The sequence below is a fragment of the Takifugu rubripes genome, unplaced genomic scaffold, assembly GCF_901000725.2.
Source record: "Takifugu rubripes unplaced genomic scaffold, fTakRub1.2, whole genome shotgun sequence".
Classification (NCBI taxonomy): domain Eukaryota; kingdom Metazoa; phylum Chordata; class Actinopteri; order Tetraodontiformes; family Tetraodontidae; genus Takifugu; species Takifugu rubripes.
In genome coordinates this window covers 1-12,500 of record NW_021821631.1, presented here as the reverse complement: position 1 = coordinate 12,500, position 12,500 = coordinate 1, and the positions used below count along the sequence as shown (strand labels likewise).

General features: G+C 43.8%; 3 non-coding genes and 2 pseudogenes across 3 annotated transcripts; all 5 read right to left on the bottom strand.

Annotated features, from left to right (window-relative positions):
- Positions 1 to 354: 354 nt before the first annotated feature.
- Positions 355 to 473, bottom strand: LOC115248272 (5S ribosomal RNA). Its single transcript, XR_003887204.1, has one exon. It is a non-coding gene; the product is annotated as a 5S ribosomal RNA (ribosomal RNA).
- A 7,988-nt stretch (positions 474 to 8,461) lies between these two features.
- LOC115248271 (5S ribosomal RNA) lies at positions 8,462 to 8,580 on the bottom strand. Its single transcript, XR_003887203.1, has one exon. It is a non-coding gene; the product is annotated as a 5S ribosomal RNA (ribosomal RNA).
- Positions 8,581 to 9,636: 1,056 nt separating this feature from the next.
- Positions 9,637 to 9,755, bottom strand: LOC115248266 (5S ribosomal RNA). The gene has a single exon (XR_003887200.1). It is a non-coding gene; the product is annotated as a 5S ribosomal RNA (ribosomal RNA).
- A 1,056-nt stretch (positions 9,756 to 10,811) lies between these two features.
- LOC115248269 (uncharacterized) lies at positions 10,812 to 10,926 on the bottom strand (annotated as a pseudogene).
- A 1,027-nt stretch (positions 10,927 to 11,953) lies between these two features.
- On the bottom strand, positions 11,954 to 12,072 carry LOC115248270 (uncharacterized; annotated as a pseudogene).
- Between the last annotated feature and the right edge of the window lie 428 nt (positions 12,073 to 12,500).

Here is a 12,500-nt window from a genome sequence, read left to right as displayed (position 1 = left end):
TACTTGAGTTCTTTAGATATTGTTTTCAATTCAGGAATCTGCCGCCTTGAGTTGGCTTTTTTTGAAGACAGAAATGTTGACAATAGTGTGGACCAAAGCGGGAAATTCAATTTTATTTAAACACAAACACACACGGACGGACGCGCGCGCGCACACACACACACACACACACACACACACACACACACACACACACACACACGCGCGCACTCATAAAATATTAAATCTCAAACGATGTACAATAGTGCAACATTAAATGTCAATGTTAGAAGTACTTAAGAAGTGAATTACATCTGGCTGGATAATTATCAGGAACACTGGCGGCCTCTGCTGACCCAGTGGAAGAGTGCAAAAAGCTTACAGCACCTGGTATTCCCAGGCGGTCTCCCATCCAAGTACTAACCAGGCCCGACCCTGCTTAGCTTCCGAGATCGGACGAGATCGGGCGTTCTCAGGGTGGTATGGCCGTAAGCGAGAGCAGGTGCAAGAAAATGGCCTTTTGAAGTTAATACACTCAAACTTATTTTCTTGAAACACTTATTCTGGTGGAGGTTGTCCATTTTGCTTTGTCACAGTCCAAACCTCAATGTTGGAGCAGCCTCCAATCCATTCCCCCCAAAAAGAAAAGGCTTGTTGGATCGCAGTACCTCTCGTGTGTCACTGCCAATCCGCGTGTTCTTTAAATGAAGACTTCAAGTAAACAAATGCCAATTTCAAAATGTATTTACAATAAAATTATTTCAAGATACAAATATTACAGAGCTCTGGGCCAGTTCATAACCCTAGCAACAACAAAGTCAATTGTCAGGGCATGAAGTCTGACCGCCTAACTATCCCTTGGCCCAGTCTTTTATAGAACAATATATGTAAATTATTGATGCTAATTCACTCCAATCCAGTCCTTCTTCTTGGATGACCTCATCTTCTTCTTCCCGCCTCATTTGGTGTTGGTGCAGTCCTTCTTCTCCATTATCTTCCCAGATAGCCAGGTCAGAGGTCATTCCTGCCGAGGAACTTACCAACACCAGTAAACTATTCTGTCACGTTTTACGATGGGGGTCTACCACTTTCCTTCTGACTGTCTCCTCCTGGCTCCAACTGTCTAAACAACATTCATGTCAAGGAAGGGTCAACTGACTGCTTATCTTTATTCCACTGATTAAACATTCTACTATTCCTAACTTCTAAAGTGCTTATAACAGAAAACAGAAACATGGTACAACACATGCTAATAAAATAAAGACAATTCTCTTCAATCCCCCTTTTGGCCTAGCCTACGCTAGGCCAATATAACAATTCATCGACCGTTCCCTTTGCTGTAATCAAGAATAATAGAAGTTTAATCATGGTGCCATCCTCTTTGGATCTTCCTGGATCCGTCCAAGCGTTCTCTGTGGATTATCTGCTGGGGTACATTGATTCCAGTGATACCAGAGTTAGGGTTAATGTGTTAGGGTGTTAGTATGTTAGGATGTTATGGTTAACATGTGATGTTCACTCTACAACTTCAAAGGGACCAGTCCACCTGTGCTCTGACCACTTTCACTTGATGACGCTCAGAAGAACCCACTCAGCTGTGTGTTGAGTTCCTGGATCCTCACTGGCTGTGGTTACAGAGGTTGCCTGTTGGGAGAAAACTGAGAAAGTCGTCTTTAGTTGAACAATTTATATTTCATACAAGTGCTGGGCTGGCCTATGGATTTTCTGCTCCTGGTCCCAGAAAGGGAACACCCCGCTTGAGCTCAAAGGGGGTGAATCCTGTTCGGGAGCTTAACAGAGCTTCTTACTGACATCAAGGCAATTGGAAGTGCCTGTGTCCATTTCATTCCACTGTGAGCACATATCTTGCCAATTTTGCTCTTCAGTGTTTGATTCATTCTTTCTACCTTCGCCTAACGCCTTCTCTACTTCTTGTAAATCTTTATTCTTAAAATGAGTTCTATTATCAGACCTAATTTGTTTGGGGAAACCATGTGTCGGATTAATCAAAAATTTAATAACACTTTTTGCATCTTCTGCTTTTACGGGAACCGCCTCTGGGCAGCCAGTGTATGCATCCACTGCCACCAAGAGGTATCGGAACCCATTGACCCTGTCTATCATATCAGTGAAATCTAGAATTTTCTTGCCCTGCTATGGAAACTTGCCCTCATGTGGTCGAATTGTTGATTTTACATTAAAGTGTTTGCATATTGAACATTCTCTGCATCATTCGTGGTTTCCCGCAGTGTGTCAGGCCGTGGGCCTCTTCCAGAACGGCATCTACCAGACCGGGCGGGAGAACAGGTCTGCCGTCTGGGCCCCGCCAAATTCCTTCAAATTTCATTGCCCCCCTTTTCCTTCCAAACTGTTTCCTGTGGAGAAGCTTCTTCTTGATCACAACCAAGTCTTTCCCTGTCGTATCTTGGAAGAATTTCGTAAACTGTTTTCCCTGCCATCAACAAATTGTAACTTAGTTTATAACCTGCAGCCTTCTTTGCTGCCTGATCGGCCGCCTCATTACCTTTTCCCTCCAGAGAGTTCTCTTTGCTGTGACCTTTGCATTTTACGACTGTGACCTCCGCTGGTTCCATGAGCGCCTGTGCCAATTGCCTCATATCTGCCTCATTTTTTATAAGAGAGCCTGATGCTGTGTTAAAACCTGCCCGCAACCATTGACAAAGTTCTAAGTGTATAGCTCCCACTACATATGCTGAATCTGTATAAATAGTGACTTTCTTTCCTTTTGATATTTCTAACGCTCTAATAACTGCCTTCAATTCTGCAAGTTGTGCTGACTCTTTACCTGTTATCTTTCCTGTTTCTACTTCCTCAAAATCCTCTTCTAATTTTCTAACTATTGCATAGGCAGCTTTCAGCCCCTCCTGTGGGTGTCTGAAACAACAGCCGTCTGTAAATAATACTTCGTCTGGATCCTTTAACGGTTCCGCCTTAAGATCTACTCTAAGTTTTTCATCTTTCTTCACTTTCTCCTCACATCTGTGTGGTTCACCCTCTCCCATACCATCTGCCATGTTGATCCCTTCGTGCGTGTATGTTATGTGTGGTGCAGTTAAAATCTTATCCATCCTTGTCTGTCTAAGTGAGGTCATGGTGAATGCTGCTGAGCTAACCAGTGATACCACGCTATGTGTTGTAAGAACTGTCAGAGCGTGACCCATCACTAAATGTGCTGTTTTCTGTAAAAGTTTTGCTAGCCCTGCTACATGCCTTACACATGGTGGCTGTCTGTTTTCAAAGGGGTCCAGTATTATGCTTTCATACATTAATACTTTCCTGTCACCCCCTTTTTTCTGAAAGAGAACACCATTTGCTGTATGTTCTCCTTCAGAAACATCCAAAGAGAAAGTATCCTTATAATCTGGAACTGCCAAATTTGCAGCTGTATTGAGTGCCTGTTTAAGAGCAATGAACGCTTTCTCTCCCTCAGTTGTCCATGTTAACCGAGCTGCCAAATCACGCATTCCCTGTTCATTCACCATTGCACGTAGGGGCATAGTCTTTTCTTGAATATGTAGGAATAAAATGTCTACTATAGCTCGTGAGACCCAGAAATGACAACATTTCCTTTACAGTCTCTCATACCACTCATTCTGTTCAGCAAAGTCGACCTGCGCAGCCACACCCTCAGGCCCAACACACAAACACGGTGATGTAATCATCCAGAAATTTCCTTGTAACTTTTCTCTAAACGCATCCTGATAGACCTCATTATTCCCACGGTCGTAAAATAGGGTGACATGATAGGGATCAACTGGCGGGGCAAAAGGACTTAGCATCGACAACCAGGACCTCCAGCTCTGAAACAATGCCACAACACTGACACCAGGTGAGGTCTCAGGCTCAAGTTCTCCCCAATAAATGTCCGCCCACACCCCCTGTTCTGGCGAGGGTGTCGGACTCATCAGCATTTGTCCCTTCACACCTTGGTGTGAAATACAGCAGTTCAGTTTCATTCCATTAGGAAATTGCACCAAAAGACCTTTATCTCCACACAAAATAGCTGCTCCTGTCCTCACAAGGAGATCTCGTCCCAACAGGTTGATATGGCAATGTGGTGAAATCAAAAAAGGGTGCAACACAGTCTGTCCGGCAAAACGAGTCACTAATGGCACCGAAAACGGCAGTCTCTCCGGGCTTCCTGAGAACCCCACAAGCTCGACGGTGTCAGATGAGATCGGCTCCGGTGATAAATTCCATGAGATGGTGGAACACTGCCTGGTACCTCCGCGTAGTTGTGATATGGACAGTCCCTTTGCCAATGACCATACCCTTTGCAGGCGTGACACTGATCTCGGCCTAAGTACCCGCCTATCAAGCCGTATCCCTGCCCGCCGTGTCTCCCACACATGCCTCCCCTTGGACTGACCCAATACGGGTTTATCAGAGCAAAATCCTGTTGCGGACATAACTGATCTGGCTGCACCTGCCGAGAAAACTGCTGAACCATCTGTTTCTCTTCCTTTTGTTTATCATTAAGCTTTTTCAGTGCTTCATCTAACTGCATTTTTAGGAGCTGTTCCTGCGCTGTCATCACCCCCTCTTTCTTTCCCTGTTGTTTAACTTTAAATGTGTTGATGTGGTGAGAAAGATGTCTCTCCCAGACATCTGCTGTGCTGCCTGGAAGGTCAGGATTTCCTTCCATGGCTTCTCTCACTGACTGTGGAAGTCCTAAAATTATTGCCTGACGGAACAAAGTGGTGTGTAGATTGTCTGAGCCAGGATGGCACCCTGTGGCACACATCCATTCCTCTTTACACCTCGCAAGGAATCCATGTGCTGACTCACTTTCCTCCCACTTAAATCTTAAGTTCTGCATGGCTCCTGGAGATACTGGAAATATCCGTCTCATAGCTTCACCAACCCTGGTTGCACATGGGCCAAAACGTGCAGCATTAGGTCTGTCCTTAATACCTGCTGCTACCTCGACCTTATCCAAATCCCAGAGAGACACTTGTCTCCCTAAAATTCCTCTAAAGTCTCCCATCGCCAACTGCATGCTCTGTGTTAAACTGAAAAGGGTAGACATCCACTTGCCGCCTCCCTCTGCAGGTGGGGGCATCTTATCCACCAAACAATTAATGTCTGTAATAGCAAACGGAACATATACTGGTTCCTGTCCTCCTCTTTTCTGTATCAGAGGGGCCTGTAGCTGCGGCAGTCCTGAAACGGGCCCCTTACTCCTTGTGTGTATTCCTGTTTGACCAACCTCCTCATTGTTTATGGCCCCTGTCAACGGTACACCTCTGTACTCACACTTACTCTCTTCCCCTGATTCTGATTCATAATTTTCCATACTTGAAGCTGGGTCTTTTTCATATAATTTTGTCTGAGCTTCAACGGGCTCCTGAAGATCCGATTCTCCAATAAATGTAGCTGGAAGTTTGAGGGTGTCTGTCTTATTTTCGCTCTCCTCTTTATCACTGCCATAAATCAGTCTTGCCTTCTCCTCCCTGCGCTCAGCCCTGGCAAATCCTCCTGAGGGATCAGCTCTTTTCTCTTGTTTTGTTTGATTGTTAAGTCTTTTAAAGAGATTTAATGCAGATTTTTGACTGTCCTGTTTCTTAAATATAGTTTGTTGGGAGATTTTAGGGCGAACCACTTGACCTTTCTCTCTAAATTCAAATTTTCCCAAGCTATCCTCAACCTCTTCCTGTCTCTGTTTGATCCTGCTAACCTGTCTCCGAAGGTCCCACACTGTCTCACGTAACTCCTGCATTTCTTCATTTCTGTCCACATCTAACTGACCACTATTAGTAGTCAAAACTGGCAATTGATATGGGGGTGGGGAAGAGGTAGTAGGTAATGATGGGTAAAGAGTGGTGTTAAGTGTCAGTGTCTGGTTTGGATCTTCTGATGGAGGCTTCTCTACATTGGGCACTCGTGTAACCCCCATAGATCTGCAATAGTGCACCGCTGCACATGCCACAGCCACAACATGTATCCTTCGACGCTTATCTTCTAACTCCTTACCCTGTTTTTGCCATGATTTTCCTGCTATAAAACCTTTGGATTTTGGATTATCCAAATGATCTTGTAATCTAGTGTGAATTTCTGACTCCCACTTACACAATGCTTCAGCTAAATTAACCTTCACCTCTGGAGGGGGAAGTGTCTTCTGCTTCTGATCTTCCTTCCACAACATTTTTATTGCATCCAATTCTCTCTCCCTGTCCTCTTCTTTCATGCCACTCACCACCTGATCAAGAGTCCACTTCCACTGTTCTTCCACAGACCAAGGATAGGGAGAACATTGTCCCTGATCCCAACACGTTTTGCCATTTTCTAGTTCCATCTTTAACTATGCTCCCAAGTGAGATTGAATGTGAATGACTCCAACGGTCAACTCAATGCCTCAGTGAAACAAGCTTCTAGACCAAACTTCGTTGGTCCGGTTCCACTCTGGGGGTTAATTCCCAAGGACAAAGAGCCTTTTAATTCACGTTCACTCTGGCACTTTTCCAACCCACACAAAAACACAAATCTCGGGCGTCGGGAGTGTCCGTCCCGTCAACTGCGCTCCGAGTCCCAACCCAAATCTTTTTCATATACAGTGCTGTGTGTACAGCAATACAGCACTTTACTAGCTCCGGTTTACTCTAACCGTCTATTCCCTGTTTTTTCAACAGTACTTCCGGCCTCTAACCGTTCAACTTTACGGACTCTAACCGTTCAAATTTCCGGACTCTAACCGTACTTACTGCAGTCGTTTCAATATTTGTATATGGAATTTATAACTAGGACACTTCAATTGACAGTGACGACAAATTTTTGGAAATTGCCAATGTGCAGAGCTTTGATTAAACAGGTGTCTGCTTACCTTTTATTAGGGATCCCTTTGTCGTCAGTTGTCCTCCGAAGTGACCGTTGTTGAATTCTTTGCCTCAGATGTCTTTTCTGTCTTCATCACGTCGGGGTCACCAAATTGTTGGATCGCAGTACCTCTCGTGTGTCACTGCCAATCCGCGTGTTCTTTAAATGAAGACTTCAAGTAAACAAATGCCAATTTCAAAATGTATTTACAATAAAATTATTTCAAGATACAAATATTACAGAGCTCTGGGCCAGTTCATAACCCTAGCAACAACAAAGTCAATTGTCAGGGCATGAAGTCTGACCGCCTAACTATCCCTTGGCCCAGTCTTTTATAGAACAATATATGTAAATTATTGATGCTAATTCACTCCAATCCAGTCCTTCTTCTTGGATGACCTCATCTTCTTCTTCCCGCCTCATTTGGTGTTGGTGCAGTCCTTCTTCTCCATTATCTTCCCAGATAGCCAGGTCAGAGGTCATTCCTGCCGAGGAACTTACCAACACCAGTAAACTATTCTGTCACGTTTTACGATGGGGGTCTACCACTTTCCTTCTGACTGTCTCCTCCTGGCTCCAACTGTCTAAACAACATTCATGTCAAGGAAGGGTCAACTGACTGCTTATCTTTATTCCACTGATTAAACATTCTACTATTCCTAACTTCTAAAGTGCTTATAACAGAAAACAGAAACATGGTACAACACATGCTAATAAAATAAAGACAATTCTCTTCAGGCTATAGAGCCTATGAGCGTCATATCATCAAATCTGCCTCGAACGGCTCTTGGATGAGAGGTGAAACGCCTTCAAAACAATCAAACAAGATTCAACTCCGATAAATGAAATCAACTTAAAAGCAATGTGCCATGGCCGGGAATCGATCCCGGACCGGTGCGGGCCAGTTGACAATTGCTGTAACAGACAATCTGATTGAAACCTCCTGAGAACCCCAGAGGGAGAGTTCGAATCCAGCTTTGGGCATTATCAAACAGAAGATATTTGATTGAAAAATTCACGATCATAAAAAGGTTTAAAGAGCATAGCAGTGTCTGTGAGGTTTATGAGCCACAAATGCTGCTCTTTTAGGAGCACAGCCATCTATTAAACTGTAGTTTGTGTCATGGCATAGTTTTATTGACAAATTCTAAATTGCAAGTAGCAGATATGAACAGGGAAATGCTACGTTATCTGCTTATTCTGCTACAAATAATCTGATGAGATAGGTGTGGAGTTAATTCAGTTGGGGATACACAGATGGAATATTAGTGTTGTTAGTATGATACTTGAGTTCTTTAGATATTGTTTTCAATTCAGGAATCTGCCGCCTTGAGTTGGCTTTTTTGAAGACAGAAATGTTGACAATAGTGTGGACCAAAGTGGGAAATTCAATTTTATTTAAACACAAACACACACGGACGGACGCGCGCGCGCGCACACACACACACACACACACACACACACACACACACACACACACACACACACACACACGCGCGCGCACTCATAAAATATTAAATCTCAAACGATGTACAATAGTGCAACATTAAATGTCAATGTTTGAAGTACTTAAGAAGTGAATTACATCTGGCTGGATAATTATCAGGAACACTGGCGGCCTCTGCTGACCCAGTGGAAGAGTGCAAAAAGCTTACAGCACCTGGTATTCCCAGGCGGTCTCCCATCCAAGTACTAACCAGGCCCGACCCTGCTTAGCTTCCGAGATCGGACGAGATCGGGCGTTCTCAGGGTGGTATGGCCGTAAGCGAGAGCAGGTGCAAGAAAATGGCCTTTGAAGTTAATACACTCAACTTATTTTCTTGAAACACTTATTCTGGTGGAGGTTGTCCATTTTGCTTTGTCACAGTCCAACCTCAATGTTGGAGCAGCCTCCAATCCATTCCCCCCAAAAAGAAAAGGCTATAGAGCCTATGAGCGTCATATCATCAAATCTGCCTCGAACGGCTCTTGGATGAGAGGTGAAACGCCTTCAAAACAATCAAACAAGATTCAACTCCGATAAATGAAATCAACTTAAAAGCAATGTGCCATGGCCGGGAATCGATCCCGGACCGGTGCGGGCCAGTTGACAATTGCTGTAACAGACAACCTGATTGAAACCTCCTGAAGACCCCAGAGGGAGAGTTCGAATCCAGCTTTGGGCATTATCAAATAGACGATATTTGATTGAAAAAGTCATGATCATAAAAATGTTTAAAGAGCATAGCAGTGTCTGTGAGGTTTATGAGCCACAAATGCTGCTCTTTTTAGGAGCACAGCCATCTATTAAACTGTAGTTTGTGTCATGGCATAGTTTTATTGACAAATTCTAAATTGCAAGTAGCAGATATGAACAGGGAAATGCTACGTTATCTGCTTATTCTGCTACAAATAATCTGATGAGATAGGTGTGGAGTTAATTCAGTTGGGGATACACAGATGGAATATTAGTGTTGTTAGTATGATACTTGAGTTCTTTAGATATTGTTTTCAATTCAGGAATCTGCCGCCTTGAGTTGGCTTTTTTTTTGAAGACAGAAATGTTGACAATAGTGTGGACCAAAGTGGGAAATTCAATTTTATTTAAACACAAACACACACGGACGGACGCGCGCGCGCACACACACACACCCACACACACACACACACACACACACACACACACACACGCGCGCGCACTCATAAAATATTAAATCTCAAACGATGTACAATAGTGCAACATTAAATGTCAATGTTTGAAGTACTTAAGAAGTGAATTACATCTGGCTGGATAATTATCAGGAACACTGGCGGCCTCTGCTGACCCAGTGGAAGAGTGCAAAAAGCTTAGAGCACCTGGTATTCCCAGGCGGTCTCCCATCCAAGTACTAACCAGGCCCGACCCTGCTTAGCTTCCGAGATCGGACGAGATCGGGCGTTCTCAGGGTGGTATGGCCGTAAGCGAGAGCAGGTGCAAGAAAATGGCCTTTGAAGTTAATACACTCAAACTTATTTTCTTGAAACACTTATTCTGGTGGAGGTTGTCCATTTTGCTTTGTCACAGTCCAAACCTCAATGTGGAGCAGCCTCCAATCCCTTCCCCCCCAAAAAGAAAAGGCTATAGAGCCTATGAGCGTCATATCATCAAATCTGCCTCGAACGGCTCTTGGATGAGAGGTGAAACGCCTTCAAAACAATCAAACAAGATTCAACTCCGATAAATGAAATCAACTTAAAAGCAATGTGCCATGGCCGGGAATCGATCCCGGACCGGTGCGGGCCAGTTGACAATTGCTGTAACAGACAACCTGATTGAAACCTCCTGAAGACCCCAGAGGGAGAGTTCGAATCCAGCTTTGGCCAGATCAAATAGACGATATTGATTTGAAAAAGTCATGATCATAAAAATGTTTAAAGAGCATAGCAGTGTCTGTGAGGTTTTATGAGCCACAAATGCTGCTCTTTTTAGGAGCCACAGCCATCTATTAAACTGTAGTTTGTGTCATGGCATAGTTTATTGACAAATTCTAAATTTGCAAGTAGCAGATATGAACAGGGAAATGCTACGTTATCTGCTTATTCTGTTACAAATAATCTGATGAGATAGGTGTGAGTTAATTCAGTTGGGGATACACAGATGGAATATTAGTGTTGTTAGTATGATACTTGAGTTCTTTAGATATTGTTTTCAATTCAGGAATCTGCCGCTTCAGTTGGCTTTTTTTGAAGACAGAAATGTTGACAATAGGTGGACCAAAGTGGGAAAATTCAATTTTATTTAACACAAACACACACGGACGGACCGCGCGCCGCACACACACACCACACACACACACACACACACCCACACACACACACCACACACACACGCGCGCACCTATAAAATATGAAATCTCAAACGACTGTACAATAGTGCAACATTAAATGTCAATGTTTGAAGTACTTAAGAAGTGAATTACATCTGGCTGGATAATTATCAGAACACTGGCGGCCTCTGCTGACCAGTGGAAGAGTGCAAAAGCTTACAGCACCTGGTATCCCAGGCGGTCTCCATCAAGTACTAACCAGGCCCGACCCTGCTTAGCTTCCGAGATCGGACGAGATCGGGCGTTCTCAGGGTGGTATGCCGTAAGCGAGAGCAGGTGCAAGAAATGGCCTTTTGAAGTTAATACACTCAAACTTATTTTCTTGAAACACTTATTTGGTGGAGGTTGTCCATTTGCTTTGTCACAGTCCAAACATCAATGTTGGAGCAGCCTCCAATCCATTCCCCCAAAAAGAAAAGGCTATAAGAGCCTATGAGCGTCATATCATCAAATCGCCTCGAACGCTCTTGGATGAGAGGTGAAACGCCTTCAAAACAATCAAACAAGATTCAACTCCGATAAATGAAATCAACTTAAAAGCAATGTGCCATGGCCGGGAATCGATCCCGGGCCGGTGCGGGGCCAGTTGACAATTGCTGTAACAGACAAACCTGATTGAAACCTCCTGAAGACCCCAGAGGGAGAGTTCGAATCCCAGCTTTTGGGCATTATCAAACAGAAGATTTTGATTTGAAAAATTCACGATCATTAAAAATGTTTTTAAAGAGCATAGCAGTGTCTGTGAGGTTTATGAGCCACAAATGCTGCTCTTTTTAGGAGCACAGCCATCTATTAAACTGTAGTTTTGTGTCATGGCATAGTTTTATTGACAAATTCTAAATTGCAAGTAGCAGATATGAACAGGGAAATGCTACGTTATCTGCTTATTCTGCTACAAATAATTGATGAGATAGGTGTGGAGTTAATTCAGTTGGGGATACACAGATGGAATATTTGTGTTGTAGTATGATACTTGAGTTCTTTAGATATTGTTTTCAATTCAGGAATCTGCCGCCTTGAGTTGGCTTTTTTTGAAGACAGAAATGTTGACAATAGTGTGGACCAAAGGGGGAAAATCAATTTTATTTAAACACAAACACACACGGGACGGACGCACGCGCGCGCGCGCGCACACACACACACACGCGCACTCATAAAATATTAAATCTCAAAACGATGTACAATAGTGCAACATTAAATGTCAATGTTAGAAGTACTTAAGAAGGGAATTACATCTGGCTGGATAATTATCAGGAACACTGGCGGCCTCTGTGACCCAGTGGAAGAGTGCAAAAAGCTTACAGCACCTGGTAATTCCCAGGCGGTCTCCCATCCAAGTACTAACCAGGCCCCGACCCTGCTTAGCTTCCGAGATCGGACGAGATCGGCGTTCTCAGGGGTGATGGCCGTGACGCGTAAGCGAGAGCAGGTGCAGAAAATGGCCTTTTGAAGTTAATACACTCAAACTTATTTTCTTGAAACACTTATTCTGGTGGAGGTTGTCCATTTGCTTTGTCACAGTCCAAACCTCAATGGAGCAGCCTCCAATCCATTCCCCCCAAAAAGAAAAGGCTATAGAGCCTATGAGCGTCATATCATCAATCTGCCTCGAACGGCTCTTGGATGAGAGGTGAAACGCCTTCAAAACAATCAAACAAGATTCAACTCCGAAATGAATCAACTTAAAAGCAATGTGCCATGGCCGGGAATCGATCCCGGGCCGGTGCGGGCCAGTTGACAATTGCTGTAACCGACAACCTGATTGAAACCTCCTGAAGACCCCAGAGGGAGAGTTCGAATCCAGCTTTGGGCATTATCAAACAGAAGATATTTGATTGAAAA